Genomic DNA, 6,584 nt, shown 5'->3' with positions numbered 1-6,584 from the left:
GCAAACCTCTGATGGGAAAGAAACACTTCCTCGTTGCGCAAAACAGTTGGCTTCACATTTCCATGCACTCGGGAACTTCACAATGTATATGCAGTGACATGATCCTAGGTTAATTCATGTTTCCGTCACCCTTCGTCCTGGCCGCATTTTGATTGGGAGTAACGTACATATACAATAAAGTAATGAACACATTCCGAAATTTTCATACAAAAAAACTTACAAAGAAACATACAAATACAATGTACAAATTAAAGACTCAAAAACGCACCCCATGCTACCAAAATCTCATCTCATGGCAATAGCTGCGCAGTCTCAGTACAGCATGAATATTTCTCGATGAAATCATTGGCTTTCTCTCTCTCGGCTTGGCTTCGCGAACGAAGATTTAAGAAGGGTGCAATAGTCCACGTCTGCTGCAGGCTCGCTGCTGGCTGACAAGACCAATCATTGGCTACGTCCTAATTAAACATCCACTTCTCCAGAAGCCCCACACCTGACTATAATTACATCTGTACTGCCACATTTATAATTACATCTGTACACTGGGTACTGGCAACCCTATGTGGCCCTCAAATCCCCCCTTCCTTCTTTTTGCTCTCTCTTTCCCTTTCCTGGCCACACTGTAACACTGCTGCATGGCTCAGCAGAGAAGTGGGGGGAGGAACCCACTTAGAGGGATAAATGGTGTGGGAGGGGATGGTGCAGAACACCATCCCCTCCCACACCATTTTGCAAGGGGGTCTTAGCTTCGCCTCCTAGGTCAGCTATGAGTGGAGTGCCCACACCACATTTCCATGTGGAGAGGGGACAGTTGAGGACACAAAAGACGCACGCACACCAACGAGTTCCCCATTATCTGGATAGTTGTGCAGAAGACAGAAAGAGGCAACATTTAGCAGATTTATAGTGCAATCCTACAGAGCTATTCCAGTCTAAGCCCATCAAAATCACTGGCCTTAGACTGGAGTAACTCTGCGTAGGACTGCACTGTTAGTGTATGTTTGTGCGATATGCGTACAAGCGAGGGGCCTGTGAACGATCAGGGGTAGGCGAATAAATGAGTTGGAAATTCTCCCCTGCCCCAAATTGTGCCTTCCGAGATATAATAAATCCTTAGGATTCAAAGCAGTCCAATTTGCCCGTCTCCCCAAAGTGCTGGCTATTACCTTTACAGCTTTCCATAGCTCCAGGCTCTCATCGTTCCTGAACCGCAGTTTCCAATATCCTCCCAGGTGGCAGCGCCATTCTTCAGACAACCTCCTCCCCGTGGCACTCTCTCTTAGGCCTGTGTATCTGTGGACAGGCTGGCATCTTCTGTGGTAGGTCCACCGGAAATCTTACTCACAGAGCAGTTCTAGGGGCAGTTACAACTTTCTAAGTCCATTGAAGCTTAGAAGAGTGCAACTCTGTTTAGGACAGCGCTGTCAGTCTCCTGCCTCTCCCTATTGCTTCTGGGATGTCACCAGATCTTACACACCGTCTTCCTATGCGCCTGAGGAGCTAGAAACCCAGTATTGGATCCTGTACTTTTGCCAGTTTGGTGTAGTGTTTAAGTGTTCAGACTCTAATCTGGGAGAACCAGGTTTGGTTCCCCACTCCTTCACATGCATCTGCTGATGTGACCTTGTGTCAGTCAGGTTCTTGCAGACTTGTCCCTCGCAAGAGCAGTTTCTGTCAGAGCTCTCTCAGCTCCACCTACCTCACAGTGTTCCCTCTAAGCAGAGTTAGTGTCAGCTAGCTCACAGTTTTTTAGCCTCCGTCTCACACCTTTTTGTGTTAGCTGAGGAAAAATGGCCCCAGAGCACACTAATTGATGCAGTCACTCGCAACTTTAATGCCAGGAGCTCAGAAAGTAGAATTTTTGCTCACAAGACTCCACAGCTTAGAGTATTGCTCACAGAGTGTCTGTTGTAAGGAGAGGAAGGGAAAGGAGATTGTAAAATGCTCTGAGACTCCTTTGGGTAGTGAAGGGCGGGGTATAAATCCAATCTCCTCCTCTTCTTCCTCTCCTCCTCCTCTTCCTCTCCTCCTCTGTAGACTTCTCTCCTGGCACTGTGGAGGCAGTTCTCTGCTATGGAGGTTGCTTTGGAATGATTTACCAAACTGAGTGCGGAGCGCGAAGGATGCCTAACATCACTTCCTGCACCTTGGAAGGGGCATCCCATTGTTTTATATCTGATGACATTTTATACGGGACAAAAGGTTCTGGCAAATCCAGCTGGTTTTACTTTGTGTGTCCTTTTTACCTTATTAATGAACTATTCAATTATTTTTGGATTCACAACTTCTCATTGCTCTTGCCCCTGTCTTGCCTGGAGTCTAGGGAGATAAGGTGGAAAATGCATATTTAAAATAAATAAAATGAAATATATCCCTGCGTCCCCTGTTTGCCCTTTAAACGATTCTCAGCCGCTGTCCATTTGCAGAGGGCAACAAGCCTTCTCGGTTCTTACCAAGGTTGTTTTTTTTTTTTTTTAATTTGGAGTGGGGATTGGTGATGTCTTTGTTTTTAATTTAGAAGCAAATATATTTCAGCATACTGAACAAAGATGCAGAAGCCGTATCGTTTTATTGCTTTCTCGATAAGCGGGAATAAAACTGCCCTTCTGATCCAACACTGCTGATAGGAGGCAATGCAAAAAAAACAAAACAAAACCCAACAACCCAGAAACCTGCAGCCACATTGAAATTAAATTGTTCATCCATATTATTGAGTGGTCATCAATGGATTAAAAAATCAGAGGCATTTATGCATTTTGGATTTATTATGCTGGGGAGAGGCTGCAAAGCACTTGAAGAGGCAAGAGGGAAACTGCTCTACCCAGGACCGATTCCAGGGCATGGGAGGGGCCAGGCAAGGTTCCCTCCCCTCCTCTGTCAGCCATCACGTCCTGCTGACACCCTCATTCCCTCCCCCCCATTAGGGTTGCCAGAACTAACTCAAGAAATATCTGGGGATTTTGGGGGTGGAACCAGGAGACATTGCGGGTGGAGCCAGGAACAAGGGTGTGACAAGCACAACTGAGTTCCAAAGGGAATTCTGGCAATTACATTTAATGGGACTGCACAACTTTTAAATGCCTCTCCTCCATTTGGAGTAATGAAGGATAGGGGCACCTTCTTTTGGGGCTCATAGAATTGGACCCCCTGGTCCAATCTTTTTGAAACCTGGGGGTTGTTTTGAGGAGAGGCATCAGACGCTATGCTGAAAATTTGGTGGCTCTGGCTCAAAAAACAACTCCCCCCAGAGCCCCAGATACCCACTGGCCAATTCTTCATTATACTCTGGGAATTGGTCTCCACAGGGTATAACGGAGTCCCTAGCAGACATTTCCCTCCCCTCCTGCTTTCTGATGACCCTGAAGTGGGGGGAGGGCCTCCGAACTGGGCGATCCCCTGCTCCCACCTGGGGATTGGCAACCCTACCGCCCAATTGGCCTGGGTGTCCCCCCCCCACACCCCTGCTCACAGCCACTTGCCCTTTCCCTGGTGTCGCTGGAGAGGACATGCATCTGGAAGCATGGGGGGGGGGGCAGAGGAGGTGTTGGCAGCAAGGGGCCTTCCTAGGATGGGGAGACCTGGTACGTTCGTCCCCGTTCCTTGCTAAATTTGCAGAGTGCACTAAAGGCTCAGAATGCAGCAGAGCTCCTTTGAACAGCATGTGCTTGTAAGACTGCAACGTTCCACAGAGCCACTTATCAGTTTAAAAGAAAATAAGGACTGATACGTTTAGGAAATAAATACATACTGGATAGTGCAGCATAGAGAAAGGGACAGCCGCCCTGAGCCTGCTTCGGCAGGGAGGGCGGGATATAAATCAAAATAAACTGAACTAAACTATTCTATTCTATCTAGCAAAAGGGTGGCCAAACGGCAGCTCAGGAGCCACACGTGGCTCTTTCACACATATTATGTGGCTCTTGAAGCCCCTACTGCCCCATCAGCCAGCTTGGGGGAGGCATTTCTCTCTTTTAAGTCATGTTGCCAAGGCAAGCCAGCTAGTGGCTTGGAGAATGTATTTAAAATTAAAGTAATTTATTTCCATCCCTCCTCCATCTATTTGCCTGCCTCCCTTGCGGCTCTCAAACATCCGACGCTCCTGTCTTGTGGCTCTCAAACATCTGACATCTATTCTATGTGGCTCTCATGTCAGGGAAGTTTGGCCAACCCTGATTTCTAGCTAGTGATGGAGATGGCAGAGAGGCAGCCTGCATCCATGGTGCCGAAGACGGAGACATGTGGCCTTCCTCTTTGTGTGCATGTGGGAAGAGGGAGAGGGAAGGAAGGGAGTTGTTTTCCCTCCCACCCAGCGATCTGCACATCCAAGGCTTCAGTGATGGAAGATGCTTAGTGCCTGCCTATCTGTCTGCAACTCTCTGGTCACTTGTTTCTTGGAGACTGAGGCGTGGCAGTTGGTTCTTCCAACACCTAGAAGCTCTGGACTTTGGCAGCTGTCCCACCTCAGGGTGTGATAATGTTGACCCTGCATCTTCCTTTCCTGAAATCTCCCTTTTCTTAGGGAGATCAGTGCAGTCCCCAGCAGGAGCTGGTTTCTCTGTTGCGTGACAAGGACCGATTCTGCACTTAGCACTTGCTAGGACTGTCCTTTCCCCCACCTCTCTCCTTCGACGTTGTACCTGCCGCACAAATATGCACTCCAGTGCGCATATTTTCAGTGACCGGTTAAGATCGAGGGTCTATCTCCACCACAATGTTTTCTTAACTTCCATGCTTGAGAGGAAATGAATGGATCTGAGTTAATTACTCTTAGCATTTCACAATTAAGGATACGTTTACACAGGGGTGGAATCCTAGCAGGAGCTCCTTTGCGTATTAGGCCACACACCCCTGTTGTTGCCAATCCTCCAAGAGCGTACAAAAAAGAGCCTTGTAAGCTCTTGGAGGACTGGCTACATCAGGGGTGTATGCAAAGGAGCTCCTGCTAGAATTCCACCCCTGCATTTACACATTAGTGTAATTTACACATTTGTGTAAATGCACACATTAGTATTTCGAAATATGTATTTGCTTCGCTGTGTTTCCTCCATAATTAAATCCAAACAAATGGTGGCTATATACACTTGGCTTGTTATTTCTGTCCAGTCTTTGCATCTGTTAAAACATCTTCATTGTGTTGTATGTCGATTTGCTGCTCACCTTCTGCCTATGTGTATGGATTGTTAACTTCTGTTTCAATGTATCCGAAGAATTCCACCCCTGGACCTCACCAAACTTTGTTCCAAAAAACTCTGGAGCTGCACATGAGTGCGATCTGGCTGCGACATCTGTCACTCCATTGATTACCAGGGTTCATGCGGCTGATCTGGCTGGCTAGGCAGGTGTCCTCTACTTCCCTCACTGCTCCATATACATCCTTCCCGCAGCTGCACGCTTAGTGGAAGCTCCTCTTCTAGAACCTCCAAACAAGTTCAACAATAACACTTTTCTTTGATGCAGTCTGAGAGTACCTCTGGGCATTTACAAAGTGTTCTTCTCACAACACCGAGTCCTCAAAGTCCAGGTGTCCCTAACCTTTTGAGCCTCTGGGAATCTTTGGAATTCTGACATAGGATAGTAGGCATAGCCACAAAATGGCTGCCATAAGGGGTGGAGCCACATACACAAAAGCTCATACCTTGAATAAGGCTTCTCTGGCCTTAAAGGTGCCACTGGACTGAAAACTTAATTCTACTTCTTCAGACCAACATGGCTTCTCACCTGGATCTTTTAAAGACCGGTTCAGCGATTATTGTTTCCCATAAAAAGTGTACATGGAATTGTAGTTTGGTGATTGAGAGTTCCTTGTTAAGTTCCCTAATCCCTTTCAAAAGGACATCTTTCGATGTGTTTGCGTCTGACAGAACTACACATGCCGTTTTGAAGGAAGTGTGGGAGAAAATGGGATAAACAGAAGGGCAAGGCTTCGAAACCAAATTAAGGCTACAGTGTAGATACACCTATTTATCTGGCCCTTGATCGAGAGGTAGGAGGCTGGATTTTGCACCTATTGCTAAGTTCCGTGTGTTCTGCAGTGCAGTTTTAAAATCAGGGGGATATTGGGTAGAACCAGGGAGGCCAAATTGCGGCTCAGGAGCCACATGTGGCTTTTTCACACATATTGGGGAGGGACAGTGGCTCAGTGGTAGAGCATCTGCTTGGTAAGCAGAAGGTCCCAGGTTCAATCCCCGGCATCTCCAAAAAAGGGTCCAGGCAAATAGGTGTGAAAAACCTCAGCTTGAGACCCTGGAGAGCCGCTGCCAGTCTGAGAAGACAATACTGACTTTGATGGACCAAAGGTCTGATTCAGTATAAGGCAGCTTCATATCTTCATATGTTCATTGTGTGGCTCTTGAAGCTCCCACCACCCTCTCAGCCAGCTTGGAAAAGGCATTTTTCTCTTTAAATCACTTAGCCAAGCCAGCTGGTAGCTTGAAGAATGCATTTAAAATTGCTTTTTTCCACCTCTCCCTCCCTCCCCCATCTTCCTCCCTCCCTCCCTCCTTTCCTTTCTTCCTGTCTTGCGGCTCTCAAACATCTGATGCTTATTTTATGTGGCTCTTATGTTAACCTCCGACCTAGGCTGT

This window comes from Heteronotia binoei, chromosome 15 (assembly GCF_032191835.1).
Source record: "Heteronotia binoei isolate CCM8104 ecotype False Entrance Well chromosome 15, APGP_CSIRO_Hbin_v1, whole genome shotgun sequence".
NCBI lineage: Eukaryota > Metazoa > Chordata > Lepidosauria > Squamata > Gekkonidae > Heteronotia > Heteronotia binoei.
The sequence above is the reverse complement of the archived record's forward strand: the minus strand, read 5'-3'. Positions refer to the sequence as shown.